Source organism: Moschus berezovskii, chromosome 16, assembly GCF_049115385.1.
Source record: "Moschus berezovskii isolate FMDL1 chromosome 16, NW_MosBer_1.0, whole genome shotgun sequence".
NCBI lineage: Eukaryota > Metazoa > Chordata > Mammalia > Artiodactyla > Moschidae > Moschus > Moschus berezovskii.
Window position 1 is genome coordinate 36,959,278 of NC_142475.1, and position 19,021 is coordinate 36,978,298.

Below are 19,021 nucleotides of genomic sequence, written 5' to 3' on the forward strand. Positions count from 1 at the left end.
AGGTACAACATAAGTGTAAAATATCTTTTTATGCCAGAAATTAAGGAAGTTTTACAAAAAAATAATAGAGATGTGTCAACCAAAATATCAGAGTCAGCTTGAGGGTACTCTCAACTAACCAAAATGGGGACAAGTTGAAAAATTATAAATTAATAAAACATTGGGAGAAAGAGAAGAATCCATGAATACACTGAAAAAGAAAGAAAAAGAGGGTGAGAGAGAGGAGAAGAAAGTGTCTTCCTTAGAGCAGAATGTCATAGACTGACTGGTAAATGTGGAAAAAATGCTGGGATTGGAAAAACTGACATTTTCCCAACCATTTCAGTCAAAGCTGGCTCAGATAAGAATTGTCAATGGATGTAAAATCTAGAAGACTTCCTTGGTGGCAAAATCTAGAGCAAAGATGGCGACCCACTCCAGTGTTCTTGCCTGAAGAATCCTAGAGACGGGGGAGCCTGGTGGGCTGCTGTCTATGGGGTTGCACAAAGTCGGACACAACTGAAGCGACTTAGCAGCAGCAACAGGATATTCTTTTGGTCTTAAAATATCTCCACACAGATTGCTTGTTAGTTACAAGGGAAAAAAAAATAACCATGCAGTAGAAGACCTGGACCACCTCTTCTTTAATCAAAACAACCCTCATGAATAAGGGTAAATGAAAACCATATGCCTTCAAATGTGATATCCTTAGAAGGAAGCAACATGGCTTATGCAGTATTCTGGCCTGGAATCCTTATCTGGATCTAACCATGAAGAAACAGCAGACAAATTCCAAACGAAGAATGTTCTGTTATAAAAGAGGAGGGGGTGTTGATGGAATTCTCCAAAAATGTCAGACAGTGTCCCATGAGACAAAGAAAAGCTCTGTTGAAATGTTTCAGATTACATTAAACTAAATATACCTGACAACTAAATGCAATAATTTATCCCAGACTGGATCCTGTACTAGGGACAAAATAAATATTCCAAATGACAGTATTAGGTTAGTTGATAAACTGGAATATAAGGGGTAAATTCGATACTAATAGAAGCTTACTGTGACTATGCAACAGAATCTCCCTGTATGCGGTGAACTGTTTTGGAATAGTGAACCATAATGTATATGATTTACTCTCAAATATTTTAGAAAAAAATATTTTGGGTGTGATTATGTGTGTGATACACATTACACAGAGATACAGAAAAAAAAGCAATAGGTAAAGCAAATGGAGTAAAACTGAACAGTAGATTAATCTCAGTAAGAGCTTTATGTGTTCTCTTTGAAGTAATCTGATTCTTGAAATTTTATGCAACTTTGAAGCTATTTCCAAATAATTTTTTTAAAGCTACTTGATTCTTCTCTGCCTCTGGGCATTTAGTTAACACATGTCTGGGAGACATCATAACTGGGTATGTATTTTTTTATTTTTATATTATGGCTCCAGCCAGATAAACCCAGAAAAAAGAGACTTTAAAAACTATGGTGTTATTTTTAGAGGTCTGTGGTAATATGACTCCCCATAAAATGTATTCCTCAATAAATATAATTGCATTATTATACAAAAATCATGGGAACTTTTGCTCTCATAACAGGAAAAGTCGAATTACGCTGATAATGAGGAAGATGAAGTAATTATTTCAGCAGGTATTACATATTGTTAGATTTGAAAAAGATCTTCAAACAACCAGAAGAGAGGAGGGGGTAAAATTAGATTCAAAAATAAATAGTTTCAGAAAATGATTTTGATTCTTTATTTTTTTATGTAAGCTGATTAAGAGCAGTCAGATGGCCTAGTTCAAATTCCAATTTGCTACTTTCTAGCTGTGTGTCATTGGGCAAGTTACTTCACCTCTCAGATCTGCAGTATTTTTACCTGTAAAAATGGGGTTAATAATAGAATATACCTCAAGGAGTTGTAAATAAGAAATACATTAATACATAAAGTGCTTACAACAGTGTATGGCACAAGAAAAGCATTATAGAAGGGTCTTTATTATTATTATGAGGTTCATATAGATGAGAACTTCACAGGATCTCAGAGCTGTTGACGTTGATTACTATACCAAGTGACTAACTTTATTGAGAATATTATTTACACAAAAGTAAAAACAATCAAAAATCTTACTGAGGTAAATTCAAAGAAAACCCGACAAACATTGCTATATAACTGCTAACCTAAGCAACTTTTTAAAATGTCAGTTGATAATTATCTACTCTGAGCTAAACAAAGCCTAAATAAATACATTCAATCATCAAAGGGTAAATAACTTCTCTGATATCAATTTTCCTGGAAGTCATTCTTTTAGCAGCAGTGGTGTGCTGGAGCTGGCTCAAATTGTTTCACAAGAGCTGATAGATTTTCAAGAATCTGGCAAGCTGGTTGTTAAACCACTGGTAGCTTGAAATCAGCCATAATGGGAATATTTATTTACATCATGGAAAGAGGCAAAACACAGCCAATGAGAGCTTTGTTTCTTGAGACAGCTTTAAACACTTACTAGCATATCACTGGGAGAAGGCAATGTCACCCCACTCCAGTACTCTTGCCTGGAAAATCCCATGGATGGAGGAGCCTGGTGGGCTGCAGTCCACGGGGTCGCGAAAAGTCGGACACAACTGAGTGACTTCACTTTCACTTTTCACTTTCATGCATTAGAGAAGGAAATGGCAACCCCCTCCAGTGTTCTTGCCTGGAGAATCCCAGGGACAGGGGAGTCTGGTGGGCTGCTGTCTATGGGGTCACACAGAGTCGGACATGACTGAAGTGACTCAGCAAGCAAGCAAGCATATCACTACCTAGAAGTAACATAGTACTTGGGTTTTACTTTTGGGAGTCTAAGCTTCATGCTGACCACAATATTTCTAATTCTTGACTAGAGATTTACCTGGTGATTTCTTAAAAAGACATTGCTGCTCAGCTTTTAGGATGATTTCTTCTAAACCAGGTGGTACCTCGCTAAGTATGGCTGCATATTAGAATCATCTAGAAGTTTTTAAACATCTGCTGCTGCTGCTGCTGCTGCTGCTGCTGCTAAGTCACTTCAGTCCTGTCCAACTCTGTGTGACCCCATAGATGGCAGCCCACCAGGCTCCCCCATCCCTGGGATTCTCCAGGCAAGAACACTGGAGTGGGTTGCCATTTCCTTCTCCAATGTGTGAAAGTGAAAAATGAAAGTGAAGTCGTTCGGTCATGTCTGACTCGTCGCAACCCCATGGACTACAGCCTACCAGGCTCCTCTGTCCATGGGATTTTCCAGGCAAGAGTACTGGAGTGGCTTGCCATTGCCTTCTCCGTTTTAAATATCTAGAAGTTTTAAAACAAGACAGCATCACAGACCCATTAAGTTATAATATATGGGTGATGGGTGAGACCCAGGCATCAGTATTTTTCTGAAAATACCCCAGGAAATTCCAGTGTGTGGCCAACATCAGAACCACTGTGCCAAAAAGTCTTACAAAGTTAGACACTTAATGTAGTCTCTCATGTAGTTATCAATTAAAATGGAGTAAAATGTCATTAAAAAATCAGGAGTACCAAATGTCCCCAATGTGACACTAAATAGCAGCACATAGTGAAAATACTACCATGAAATCAACTCAGATGTAATCAGGTCCTTCGTGAGCAGGAAGCCAGTGTTTACTTCTTTGTTATTTTCACCGGGAGTGACATAATTGGCTGTTATCCATGACATATGGAAAAGTGAAGGTTTAAAAATAGCTAAATGTAGATCAACAGGGAAAACAAACTAAAATAATGCTAAACCTTCACAGAATATAAATCACCTTTCAGCAGAATTTAGAAAGTAAGTTCAAATTACTCAAAAACAAAAATAGTAGTACAGGACTACATTTTGAAATAGCATTTCTCACATTTTACTATTAAAAAAAACAAAGTAGATTAGTGGAATGCAGTGTGCTCAGATTCCAGTTATTGGATTGAAATTCTAGGACTATTATTGAAGTATAAAATCCTGCCCAGAGTAACTGACCTGTGCAACAGTTCTAATAGGTCTAGTAGTGCAAGGTGAATATCCCAGCACCACCGAAGAATGGACGTCTGCAGTTAAAGGGTTTTGAAAACTGGATCTGTGACAAGTCTAAAGTTTCACATCCATGAAGAAGATAAAATATCACTTTATTGCTAAAATTCAAGATGAATATGAATTTTTTCACAATCTAGCATTAGAGTACCATTATTTTTCTATAATTACATTTTTCTCAGATTATTAATGCATATAAATTAAATTACACAAGTAACTAATGCAAAGTAAGTTGATGATAAGAGTTCGACGTTAAGATTTACAAAATAAATCATCAGTGGGATTGTATTCCCCTGATGTAATTTTGCATTTGAAGAATACTTACTAAACTTAAAGTGAAAGTCACTCAGTCGTGTCCAACTCTTTGTCTAACCCATGGATTATACAATCCATGGAATTCTCCAGGCCAGAATACTGGAGTGGGTAGCCTTTCCTTACAACAGGGGATCTTCCCAACCCAGGGATCAAACCCAGGTCTCCCACATTGTAGGTGGATTCTTTACTACCTGAGCTACAAGGGAATCTCTTGTAGCTTAAACTTAAACTAAACTTGAAGCTGGTACAAATTTTGATTTTTTTATTAAAACCTATCTCATATTATGCCCCATTTTATTCAAGAACCATCTTCCTCAACCAGATTGTACACTGTTGAAAATAAGATCACATTCTAAGCTGCTTAGTATCCACGAAAGCTTCCAGAAAATTGCTAGGTCACAGAGCCTGTTAACTAAATACCTGACGGATATGAGAAGGTTCAGGTATTTACTGATTATTTCAAGTGTTAGAGAAACAAAGGGAGTATAAGAGTCTTGCAACTGTAGTGGAAAAATATGGATTTGAACCCTGACTTTGCTGCTTTGAACCTGTGTGGCATTCTGTCAAAAAGTCTGATTTGCAATTTCCCAATGTGAGCCATGGGGGCAATAATGGCACCCCACACATTTGATATGGGAGGACAAAATAGCGTGTATGTGAACTGTGGTGTTAGAGAAGACTCTTGAGAGTCCCTTGGACTGCAAGGAGATCCAACCAGTCCATTCTAAAGGAGATCAATCCTGGGTTTTCATTGGAAGGACTGATGCTAAAGCTGAAACTCCAATACTTTGGCCACCTCATGTGAAGAGCTGACTCACTGGAAAAGACTCTGATGCTAGGAAAGGTTGGGGGTGGGAAGAGAAGGGGACGACAGCAAATGAGATGGCTGGATGGCATCACCAACTTGATGGACATGAGTTTGAGTGAACTCCGGAAGTTGGTGATGGACAGGGAGGCCTGGCGTGCTATGATTCATGGGGTCACGGAGAGTCAGACAGAACTGAGCGACTGAACTGAACTGAAAATGCTTTGTAAAGTGTAAAGCATCACTAATACATGAAATATTATTATGTCTCTTCTTACCGAACACATAAATATGAATTCCTATATTCATCATACAGGTTCTTTGGGGGTTTTGTATGTTTCTATATAAGAATACTCCAAATAATGACTGTATATAAGACCTTTTCTATTTATCATGTTCTTAAATGATTAGTTGCTAAAGAAAAGTGAATAAAGTCAAATATGTTACACTCTTCATACATTCCACTAATAAAGGGAAACTAAATAGATAAGATGCTTCAGTATCTGAAATCATGGGCTAAGATCCTGGTTCTGTGTAAATCATTGACTATTGCATGGTCCAGTTTTTCCATCTTTGAAAGGGCATCTGGGACTTTCCTGGTGGCCCAGTGGTTAAGACTCCATGCTCCCAAGGCAGAGGGCCAGAGTTTGATTTCTGGTCAGGGAACTAGATTCAACACACTGCAACTAAGACTCAGTGCAGGCAAATAAATAAATAAATATTAAAAAAATAAAAGAGGGTCTTATCTAGATGATCTTTAAGACCCTATTTATTTCTAAATTTTATACCATTGTATCAAATAACTGGCTATTTAATATTCAAATAACCTTATTATGTTTGCAAATGTTTCAGCTATTTTAATAGCTGCCCGCTTCCCAAACTTCTGAAAGTTCTATGGAAAGAGAAATAAGCATTTTATATTTTTTCTTTTTCCCATCTCACCCTATTTCCCATCCAATAGATTCCTCATCATTTTTTAAGAATTATCAGTCCCATGCTAATATCTCTATCCTGTCTCAAAGGAGGAGAATTTAATAACTCCCTCCACTGTGTTACACTCAATATAGCAATGTAGTCACATCTACAATTCCAGATTGAGAGCGCAATTGAAGAAATTTTTCGTTTAAAATATTCTGATTTAAAAAATTTCCAGGCCGCAGTGTTTAACTCCCAGAAGAGGTTTTTGCAAATATTTGCTGAACAGATAAATGCATGGTTGAGTACAACTTCACCCCTTCTAACAACAGTCTCCTGAACACAGAAGCTGTCTCCATGCTGAGTGTGAAAACAAACAGATGGTTAGTGTTTCCACAGATAAGTCAAGGTAATCCTTTCCCAGGAATTTTACAGACAACAAAAAGCAACCAGATGCCACTATAATGTGCTGTCACATCTAGCTTTCCCTTCTTTCCTCTTGAAATGACTGGTCCGGAGTGCTACACTATAAACAGGAAATCTGTCTGCTTCTGTTTCTCTGGGAAGTCACATGTATAACACAGAGAGAGTTAAAAACCTGACTTAACAGATTTCCTGTTACATTCCTGATTCCACAGGAAAGCCAAGGGATTTTCTTGTTCAAAAGTCACAAAAGCCAGGGAATCCACGAATTAGTAATATGATGAAGATCTAGTTCCACTTGTAACACGGAGTAGAGATTAAACTATCATTTCCAGCTGCATCCATAGTACTTATCATGTAGAAAATTCATGTTGATCTTAGATTTTTGAATTGTTGACGTGACTGTGAAAACATTTGAGAGGAAAGGACACAGGGAATAGTCAGAAAAGCACAGAAGAATAAACTCCTTTCCATTTTCCATGTATTTGGGAACTGTACTTATAGCTCATTGAATCTAGAATTCCTTCAGGTTTCAACAGAGATCCACTCAGTCTTCCTGCTGATTTGAATCCTTTTTGCCGAGTCATCTGGGAGCTGTGTGAGGTCGCTTTTAGCCGGCTCATTCTACAGCCAGCAAATGTCTAAACTGAAGCATCTTTGCCTCCTTTGGGTCAAAACTCTCCGGTCATCAATAGGTCATCAGTGAGAAATGGAGTGAAGGTATTTGAAATAACTCCCAGGTAATGATTGGGGGCGGGAGGAGACAGGGACAACAGAGAGTGAGATGGCTGGATGGCATCACCGACTCTGTGGACATGAGTTTGAGTGAACTCCGGGAGTTGGTGATGGACAGGGAGGCCTGGCGTGCTGTGATTCATGGGGTCACAAAGAGTTGGACACGACTGAGCGACTGAACTGAACTGAAGCACTGAAGTAACTCACAAGTGAACAAAAAGGAACACACACCTATTTTTGGAGAGTAGAAAGAAGTAGAAAAAAGCAATATCACCAAATATTCAATTGAGCCTATCACTATTTGCAGTATTTACTCAGAAAATAAAAGTGTGATTCATACATAAACGATTGAAATACTGAATTATTTCCCCCACTCGGTTTTTTTGAGCCCAATGAATATAGTAAAATAATTATAGAAAAACTCTTTCTACACAGAAATCATTAACAGCAACAATATGTTAAACACCACATTCTACAAGCAAATCACAATCTAAATTCAAGGGGCTGAGTCATTCATTCAACAGACATTACTTCTGAAGAGAGATGAATGAGCGAAGGTCCAGCCTTCAGGCAGCAACTCAGTGAGCAAGAGCCAGATGAGAAGGGGAGAAGGGATACCTGTTGAGGGAGGTCAATTAAGAACAAAAAATAAAATGTTCATTAGTTTTATGTTGTTTGAAGATAGGTCTAAGGAAGGTAGTTGACATGATCTTCTTATTCATGAATGTTGAGTGGTCCTCTGCTCTTCCATTCTCCTTCATTAAGAATTAAACCAGAAGGGCAAAGAAGATGCCTTAGAGGTTGTTTCATTCCATTTCTTCAGCCTGGGTATTCACAACACAAATCAACATTTCCCCCAGGGCTGCTAGGCGATGACCGCTGGGTAGCCCAGCAGGGCCCAATATGCAGAGGGACTGCCTGCCTTGTGGTCACAGACCAGGGTGCCCCAGGGTTTTAACCTGCTTTTTCATCAGCCACAACCAAGCAGATCTGCCAAGAACAGGGCTGTATAAATACAAGGGAAATCTTCCTGTGCTAAAAGAAGACATCAAGTAGTTCCCATTAGTGGGGTAAAGTAGAAACACTTATGACTCCTGGTAGCAGACTTTTCTGTTTTTACCAAGTTATATTGGTCAGGGAAGCCCCTTAAATATGAAAGCCAAATTCTACTTTTTCTTCTTTAAGTAGTCTACATCATTAGTAAAAGATACTAACTGAAAGAGCCTGAAGAAGGCTGAACCAACATCAATATATATTTTTAATTAAAACTTAGGCCTGCAACCTCACCTTAAGTACATTAATAGGGTAGGTCCTGGAAACGAAAACATATCCTATTTAAAGAACAATGCAGAGTAAGTTTTTTTAGCTGGTACTTTCAGTGTTCTTAAAATATTCTTTTCTTTTATGTCTGTTGCCAAGCATCAACTGGAGCAAAGGAAAAATTTTGTTCTATTCATGTCTTAGAGTTTAAAGCAGCATGCAAATAGCTTGACAGAACCTAGCACTCTGTGAGGAGCAGGTCCTGAGTGGTTTAGCTCAGATGATTTGGTCTCTTATTGCCCAACAAATCAAAGCACTTCCTCCAGTGATGCTATATCAACATTGTTAAAAGATAAACTGAGGCATATTAAATTTTTATGAGTTTATTTGAGCAAAAATAGATTCTAACTGGGTAGCAATAAACCAAAAGTGGTTAGGAGCCTTCCACCAACAGGAGCTTAAAGAGACCTGGAAGCAAAACAAGAAAGTACTCAATTGGCTGTAGCTTAAGCGTTTGCCTTGTTGAGAGAAGCCCAGTTGTCTCTTTGTTATGGGTTGTCCTTTGGTTCCAGTTTCTTAATCTTGAGGTGTTTACAGGCTTAGCTTTTGGTTTAGTTACATGGTCTGCCAAGGCATTAGAACCACCCCAGTCCATTAATTTAACAACCTACATGGAATGAAAAAGTGAAAGTGTTTGTTGCTCAGTCGAGTTGACTGTTCGGATCCCCATGAACTGTAGTTTCCCAGGCTCCTTTGGCCATGGGATTCTAAAGGAAGAATATGGGAGTGGGTTGCTGTTCCTTTCTCCAGGGGATCTTCCCAACTCAGAGGTCGAACACCGGTCTCTACATTGCAAGCAGGCTCTTCACTGTCTGAGCCACCAGGAGAGAAAAAAAAAATTAATGAATGAAATGCTTTTTAATAGTTCTCTGAGGAAAAGTTCTGAAAATCTGTATTTCTTCTCCTAAATTACATAAAGAGTAATTTCAGTAGACAACTACTCCCTTTTCTATTTCACTCTATGCAAAAAAATAAGTTCAATAATATTTTTTGAGCTTCTGCTATGAACTTGGCACTATTCTTAGAGCATTGGTTACAGAGCCCTCTTTTATTCTTACATAACCTAACCTTAACCCCAATCCTAACTCTAATCTCAACTCTAACCCTAAAAAATTCCTTTACAATAGGGCCACTGAGGCACAGAGTGGTTGAAACCTTGTTCAAGGTCGTGCAAGTAGTGAATAGTGGGTCAATTGACTTCCTCAAAGTCAGTGCTACAACCACAATGCATACAGCCACATATCAGGTTTCTCTCATTTTCCCATCAGATAAAATTACTAAATTGCATTTTTTTAAGCCAATTTAAGCTAAGCTGAGCTATAAGAGTTTAAAATTAAGCTGAACTATTAAAAACATTTACTTTTTAAAAGTGTGTATTATTTGACACTTTTCACTTCTAGGAACTTAGTTTGAGAAAATTTGCAAAGATGTGCCAGTTAGGAAGATCAAGGAAAGACTAGATTTTTAAAACATTTGACTACATTTGTGTAATAGAATATTATACAGCAATTTAAAATAATAGATATAGGTCTACAGTTACTGATTTGGAAAGTTGACCTCAACATATTTCTGAGTGAAGAAAGGTTACAACAAAGCAAAGTTTTATCCCATTTTTGGAAATACTATGCATATGTACTAGCTGTAAATATGTACATATAGTGATTATATTAGTAAATATTTATTAACTGTTTATTGTCATGCACTAAATTATATATTTTATAGATAATAATGCATGTAAATCTCAAAACAATCCTAGGGGATGGGTACTATTTTTGTTCCCATTTTATAGATGAGAGAAAAGTGAAATATTGAATAACTTGCCAAGAATATGAAGAAGGTATGAGTGCTCACAGAAAATGTTAGCTATTTTATTTCTGGATGATGAAATTATGGGAAGGGTTGGTGTAAGCACAATTTTCTGTATTTTAATTTTCCACAAGTTATTATTAATTATTGATTTTAAAATATTTCTATTTTGAGGAAAAAAATTTGTTGTCTAATTTGATTATTCTTCCAATTTGATTATTCTTCGGAGAAGGCAATGGCAAGCCACTCCAGTCCTCTTGCCTAGAAAATCCCATGGACAGAGGAGCCTGGTAGGCTGCAGTCCATGGGGTCGCTACAAGTCAGACATGACTGAGCAACTTCACTTTCACTTTTCACTTTCACACATTGGAGAAGGAAATGGCAACCCACTCCAGTGTTCTTGCCTGGAGAATCCCAGGGACGGGGGAGCCTGGTGGGCTGCCGTCTATGGGGTCACACAGAGTCGGACACGACTGAAGTGACTTAGCAGTAGCAGCAGCATAGATATCATAGGAAAGTTATTAATACCAGATGATCTCTGGTAAACAGAGAGCTAATCACAATAACCCATTTCCTCTACTGGGTCTCACACTATGGCCTCCCTGAATCATGGCTATGACATGAAAACTACACTTCAGACAGCCTGGACAGGAAGGGGTATGGGGGAGAATGGATACATATATATGTATGGTTGAGTACCTTTGCTGTCTACCTGAAACTATCACAGTATTGTTAATCAGCTATACCCCAATACAAAGTAAAAAGTTTATTTAAAAAAATAAAAATAAAAACACTTCATGGGTAGGTCAAGGGATATGTTTAATGCGTTTACCCTGAGACTTTGTATTTTACAGTTCTTCAACTTATGATCAGTTTGGAAGTTGCTCTTTCCCCTCCAGGGGGAGGCGTAGTAAAGTCACTGACCCTCGCTGTCAGATGAAGTGTTGAAATGAAGAGACCATCCCAGCAAGGAAACAACTGTTGGCCCATATCCCACAACATGTTTTTGGAGGCTTGGGGAACCTCTTTCAGTTCTGTACAGTTAAGAACAGAGATAGTAAAGCCACTTGGTGTAGACTCAGTACTAGAACTCTGAGTGATTACAGATTGAGAATTTGCCATGTGTAAAAATCCCCTTACACAGAAGTTATCATTCTAGGGCAATAAAGCCTAATACTGAGCTTGAAATGGATTTGGGTGCCAGCAACAGCTACCAGACCACACACTTAGCTGAGAACCTCAAGGATCTTCTTAAAGAAAATAGAAAATAAATGACAGAACCAAACTATTGAGTAATTTGGTTTCTTATATTTTTCACATTAATGATTTTTAAAACTTTACAGTGGACAAAACCCAGGGTAGAATTCTCACTATATAGTTGATATTCACTCACAAAGTGAGTGTGTCTGATTTTCTTTTTTAAATATAAAACGGCAAGTTAAAGGATCCCATGTTATTTGATAATTCACTGTATGTTTCCATATAGGTAATGTCAACCAAAGTCCTGGTTATCCAATTGGAGTGACTAGGTAAGCAGCAAATATTAGAGAATGATGCCTGAACAAAGTTTATGCCTATTTAACTTTATTACAGATCACAACAGCACGTTTTCAGGAGCGATTATTTTGGTAGCCAACCAAGAGCTGAGACAGCACTTTGTCTCAAAATAAAAATGTGCAACAGTAGCACATTTCAATCAGTTCAGCAACAGCTACATACCATCAGTCTATATCTTTATAGAATTATTGCAGTATCTCAAGAATTTCACCATCTGCTCCTTGTTTGGAGTCATTTATTGTAAAGTTATTTTCTTCCTGACTTTTCTACCCTTTTTGTGAGCCAGCTATTACAAATAGCTATAAATCAGGGGAATTGACCTCAGTAACGGAAAATTATTCTGAACAATACATAATATCATGGCAGATGACCAAATCACTGTGCAAATGCCAGAAGGAAGTTATTTGGTTCTAAATGTGAACTACAAGGATGTTTAGTTCACAATGTCCAATCAAGACATGTTATACTAGGGTCCCAAGAGAATACTCCTTGAATATGGCTAAGGTCACAAGAACTAATGATCTTATCACCACTGGATCAGTTCCCAGTTGACAGAATACGGAGTGGTTTTTTACATTTTCCTAGTTTGTGTAGGTAAAAGATCATGAGTGAGGCAGATATGCTTCAAGTTAGACCACAATTTCTTCTATGTACCTCTTGCGCTAGATTTACTCCCCAGGAAACAGACTCAGTTAAGAACAAGAAACCATGTTTGGATACTTAACAGTATTAGTAGAAAGATTTCTTATGTTACTATTGCTTTAAGCCATTTCACCAATATGGTACCGAGATGCAAGGATGAGAGACAGAGAGGCTCTTCCTTCATCACTTCCCCCACCTGTGTTAACCTCTTCCCATTTCCTCATTCTCTTTGATCTGTTGCTACCAAACATGCAGTCTAGGGACCAGAAGAATGAGCATGCCCTGGGAACTTTGAGAAATGCAGGATCTCAGGCCCCAGCCAGATCTACTGAATCAGAACTTGCATTTAATTAGATCTTTCCAGGTGAGTTCTGTACACACGAAAGTATATAGGACATCCTCCAAAAGGTACACTTTGGGCTACTGACAGGGGAGCTCAGGACATTAATCTCTTTTGATACTTTCATTTCTACTTTTCCTCTATCATCCAAGAAATTAGCAATCTAAAATCAATCCTCTTCCCTCAAGCCAAAAATAAGACAAATACATAACAACCAACATTTGTTTAAGCCTTTACAATCTACAAAATACTTTCATAATCAATATGCACTTGATGCTTGCTTCATCCTTGAGAGAGAGGCAAGGGTTACAATTCTCATTTTACAGATTTTAGGAAATTATGATGGTTTGATGTTCAGCAACACTCACTCTCCAAGTCACAAACAACTGTTTTTTCTGACTTCAAATTAGTGCTTCTTTTGCTAGTATACCATGATGAATGGACAGAAAACTAAAGCAGAAGGGCACAGGAGTAGACTAAATCTAGAACTTAAAGTATATATGGAAGTCACTGGAGTAAAACTGGGGGAAAATTGATCACATAATTTGTAGCCACCTAGTCAAAGATTTCATCCTCCGATGACGGGAACAGATAAACAAATCTTGTAGACTTTCTTAAAGATATTCAACCTCTTCCTGATTAGAAGCTAAACATAATCACAAACAAGGGAAGACAGGAAAACTAGCTGTGCTTGTGTTAAGAGCTTTCCCTCTGAGCAATTCTCACCAAGCACATCAGCAGGAACTGGGTGGGAGGCAGGCTGCAATTCCTCCAGGAATTTTCAACACCCAGTCCACATCAGTTTCACATCGGTCAGTCAAATACCATGTTTTCTGAAGATATTTCTTTCCAGGCTAACATCATCTTTGATTTTTCGATAGTTCTGCCTTTATCCCAATTTTTCCAAACATATATTACCTTTCCAAAACAGGAAGCGTGCAGCTTCACTTTTTGGAATTTCTCCATTAGGAAAAGAAAAGTCAGTTTGTCCAGGAAGAGTTTCTCTGCCAAAGCCACGGCCAGGCCTGGCCACCAGCCTTCACACACTGACGGCACATGTCCTGCCAGGTAAGGGCTGCACACTGTTCCCAAGGAAAGGCCAAATGCTTTCTTGGAAGCTGTAACCTCTTTCCCTAAGTGTTCTGTTTCAAACTGCATGTACATCTTGCTCAGGTGACCCATGAAAGGACAAAAGGATTAGAACATCTTTGAAATACCAAACTTCATCACCGAATATCTTCAGATTCTCCCCCCCGCCCCCACCACCTGCTCCCCGAGTTTCAGGGTGAAAGGTGAACTTGGCAGATTTCAGCAGTTCTCTAATAAGTTTGAGAATCAGATCGTCTTGATGCAATTTTCCAAATGTTTTCCTCAATATTTGAAGAAAGAGTCAGTACACAAAGGGGGTGGTCAAGATTCCAATCGTATCTTAAGCAACCGTTCCGTAAGGAGGTGATGAACTGAAAGGACGGAAGGGCTGACGCACAGCTACGTGCTCGGCCAATGAGATTTCCAGATAGAGGAGTGTAGAACTCCCTGGGGGTTCAAGCCGGAAGAGCGCCCTATAGTTGAGATGGAGAAAACGATCCTGCTTCCAGTCCAGCAGAACTAGGAATAGATAATTCTTCCAATTATAACGTAAACACATACCCAGATAAATATGGGCGAGAGAGCATGTCCATTAAAGTGAGATCTGTTTTAGGAACGCAATTAAAAACTGGCTGCAACCATGAATACCTAAAAATACCGCTAAAATGAATCATTGTCTAGCACTTTAGATCTTTACTTGTCAGTAATTTGATCTGTAGATTTCTGAAATACGTTGTTATTGGGACTTCTATGTATTTATTTTTCTCCCTCAGCCATCAAATTTTAACTCATTGTATGGCAGAAACCAACAAAACCTTGTAAAGCAATTATTCTCTAATTAAAATAATTTTTTTTAAAAAAAAGGAAACTACAGTGAACAAGAGGAAGCTTGGGTAAAAATTCTAAAGCATGGAGGCTTTTCAAAGAATCATGCAGCAAACAAAATATACTGGTTTTTATTGGTAAACTTACTATGCATGCTGCACATATTCTCTGCCCCAGTCTTTTGTTTCTTCTATTTAGCATTCTCTTTTCCCTCCTCTTTCCAAGTCCTGTGTCTTCCCCAGGTCTCTGCCTTAACGTTATCCAGTTGAGAGACCTTCCTGGACTGCCTTATATAAAGTCAATGCTCCTTTGTTATTCTTCATCACAATATACCATTTATCTTATGGCATTTATCTTTATCTGTTATCATATATTTTGTTTACTGGTTTATTGCCCACCTCCCTCAGCAGAATGCAGAATCTTGAGAGCAGGAATCTTGTCTGCCTTTATCATCCTTGAATATATAGTTTCCTGTCCAGAACAGAGTTGGTGCTCAAGAAATATATGTTGAATGAATGACTAGATGTTTTGCTTTTTCTGATCTGTTTAGTTCTTCTATCGAGGCTTTAAAGATTTTCTAGCTCCATTTTCATTATCAAAAGAAAAGCAACGCCAAAGAATGCTCAAACTACCACACAATTGCACTCATCTCACACGCTAGTAAAGTAATGCTCAAAATTCTCCAAGCCAGGTTTCAACAATACGTGAACCGTGAACTTCCAGATGTTCAAGCTGGATTTAGAAAAGGCAGAGAAGTTCAGTTCGGTCACTCAGTCGTGTCTGACTCTCTGTGACCCCATGGACCGCTGCATGCTAGTCCTCCCTGTCCATCACCAATTCCCAGAGTCCACCCAAACCCATGTTCATTGAGTCAGTGATGCCATCCAACCATTCACTGTCTGTCATCCCCTTCTCCTCCTGCCCTTAATCTTTCCCAGCATCAGGGTCTTTTCAAATGAGTCAGCTCTTTTCATCAGGTGGCCAAAGTATTGGAATTTCAGTTTCAGCTTCAGACCTACCAATAAACACCCAGGACTGATCTTCTTTAGGATGGACCGGTTGCACTCCTTGCAGTCAAAGGGGCTCACAAGAGTCTTCTCCAACACCACAGTTCAAAAACATCAGTTCTTTGGTGCTCAGCTTTCTTTATAGTCCAACTCTCACATCCATACATGACCACTGGAAAAACCATAGCCTTGACTAGACAGACCTTTGTTGACAAAGTAATGTTTCTGCTTTAAAATATGCTGTCTAGGTTGGTCATAACTTTCCTTCCAAGGAGTAAATGTCTTTTAATTTCATGGCTGCAATCAGCATCCGCAGTGATTTTGGAGCCCAAAAATATAAAGTCTGACACTGTTTCCACTGTTTCTCCATCTATTTCCCATGAAGTGATGGGACCAGATGACATGATCTTAGTTTTCTGAATGTTGAACTTTAAGCCAACTTTTTCACTCTCCTCTTTCACTTTCAGCAAGAGGCTCTTTAGTTCTTCTTTGCTTTCTGCCATAAGAGTGGTGTCATTTGTATATTTGAGGTCATTGATATTTCTCCTGGCAATCTTGATTCCAACTTGTGCTACATCCAGCCCAATGTTTCTCATGATGTACTCTGCATATAAGTTAAATAAGCAGAGTGACAATATACAGCCTTGACGTACTTCCCTATTTGGAACCAGTCTGTTGTTCCATGTCCAGTTCTGACTTTTGCTTCCTGACCTGCATACAGGTTTCTCAAGAGGCAGGTCAGGTGGCCTGGTATTGCCATCTCTTTCAGAATTTTCCACAGTTTGTTGTGGTCCACACAGCCAAAGGCTTTGGCATAGTCAATAAAGCAGAAATAGATGTTTTTCTGGAACTCTTTTGCTTTTTCCATGATCCAGAGGATGTTGGCAAGTTGATCTCTGGTTCCTCTGTCTTTTCTAAACCAGCTTGAACATCTGGAAGTTCCCGATTCACGTATTGATGAAGCCTGGCTTGGAGAATTTTGAGCATGACTTTACTAGCATGCGAGATGAGTGCAATTGTGCGGTAGTTTGAGCATTCTTTGGCATTGCCTTTCTTTGGGATTAGTTGAAAACTGACCTTTTCCAGTCCTGTGGCCACTGCTGAGTTTTCCAAATTTGCTGGCATATTGAGTGCAGCATCATCTTTCAGGATTTCAAATAGCTCAACTGGAATTCTATCACCTCCACTAGCTTTGTTCATAGTGATGCTTCCTAAGGCCCACTTGACTTCACATTCCAGGATGTCTGGATCTAGGTGAGTAATCACACCATCATGATTATCTGGGTCATGAAGATCCTTTTTGTATAGTTCTTCTATTTATTCTTGCCACCTCCTCTTAATATCTTCTGCTTCTGTTAAGTCCATACCATTTCTGTCCTTTATTGAGAAACCAGAGATCAAATTGCCAACATCCTCTGGAAAAAGCAAGAGTTCATGGAAAAAGCAAGAGAGTTCCAGAAAAACATCTATTTCTGCTTTATTGACTATGCCAAAGCCTTTGACTGTGTGGACCACAACAAACTGTGGAAAATTCTGAAAGAGATGGCAATACCAGACCACCTGACCTGCCTCTTGAGAAACCTGTATGCAGGTCAGGAAGCAAAAGTCAGAACTGGACATGGAACAACAGACTGGTTCCAAATAGGAAAAGGAGTATGTCAAGGCTGTATATTGTCACTCTGCTTATTTAACTTATATGCAGAGTACATCATGAGAAACATTGGGCTGGATGTAGCACAAGTTGGAATCAAGATTGCCAGGAGAAACATCAACGACCTCAAATATACAAATGACACCACTCTTATGGCAGAAAGCAAAGAAGAACTAAAAAGCCTCTTGCTGAAAGTGAAAGAGGAGAGTGAAAAAGTTGGCTTAAAGTTCAACATTCAGAAAACTAAGATCATGTCATCTGGTCCCATCACTTCATGGGAAATAGATGGAGAAACAGTGGAAACAGTGTCAGACTTTATATTTTTGGGGCTTCAAAATCACTTTAGATGGTGACTGCAGCCATGAAATTAAGAGATGCTTGCTCCTTGGAAGAAAAGTTATGACCAACCTAGACAGCATATTTAAAAGCAGAGACATTCCTTTGCCAAAAAAGGTCCATCTAGTCAAGGCTATGGTTTTCCCAATGGTCACGTATGGATGTGAGAGTTGGACTATAAAGAAAGCTGAGCACCAAAGAATTGATGCTTTTGAACTGTGGTGTTGGAGAAGACTCTTCAGAGTCCCTTGGACTGCAAGGAGGTCCAACCAGTCCATTCTAAAGGAGATCAGTCCTGAGTGTTCATTGAAAGGACTGTTGCTGAATCTGAAACTCCAGTACTTTGGCCACCTGATGGGAAGAGCTGACTCATTTGAAAAGACCCTGATGCTGGGAAAGATTGAGGGCAGGAGGAGAAGGGGATGACAGAGGATGAGATGGTTGGATGACATCACTGACTCAATGGACATGAGTTTGAGTAAACTCTGGGAGTTGGTGACGGACAGGGAGGCCTGGCGTGCTGTGGTCCATGGGGTCACAGAGTCGGACACAACTGAGATACTGAACTAAACTAAATTTTTCATCAAAATGTTTATTAGCTACATATAGCATAGCCATATTTGCCTGAGGGGAATCTCCTGAATTTGAAAAAAAAAAAAGCAGTCTTCTTGATTCTGAAAATTGACTGAAAAAATAGAAACAGCTACCTTTCTCCATGGGATAAGATTGTTGATGAATAACATTTACTTTTTAACCACTGCTATGATCAATAACAAAAACTCAACTATTTTTAAACTGTTAACACCATGGTAGAGTTTATTTTAAAGAATATTTCACTGATTTTAAAACTCTGATCCAAAATTCATCAACTTATTTTGATTAAAACTTATTGTGAAGAATTGTTTTCATGTTGAGGGCAACTCTTTTGTAAGAGAAAATTCTTTTCTCCTAAAGGAGATTAAGAAGAATAAATTGAGTTGAGTATTTGAAATATGACTTTTCATGTTCCAGAATACACTAGCATACAGGGAATTTTGAACTTGAGTCTTTATGAACAAGTTCAAAACACAGAAGCACTTTGTAATATGGAGTCAAACTTCAAAAGCTCTGGAGGAGCAGGGGAAATGCTTTCATTTTATCTGCTCCAATATGTGTGTGTGTGTGTTCAGTCATGTCCAGCTCTTTGCAACCCCATGGAGCCTGCCAGGCTCCTTTGTCCATGGACTTTTTCAGGC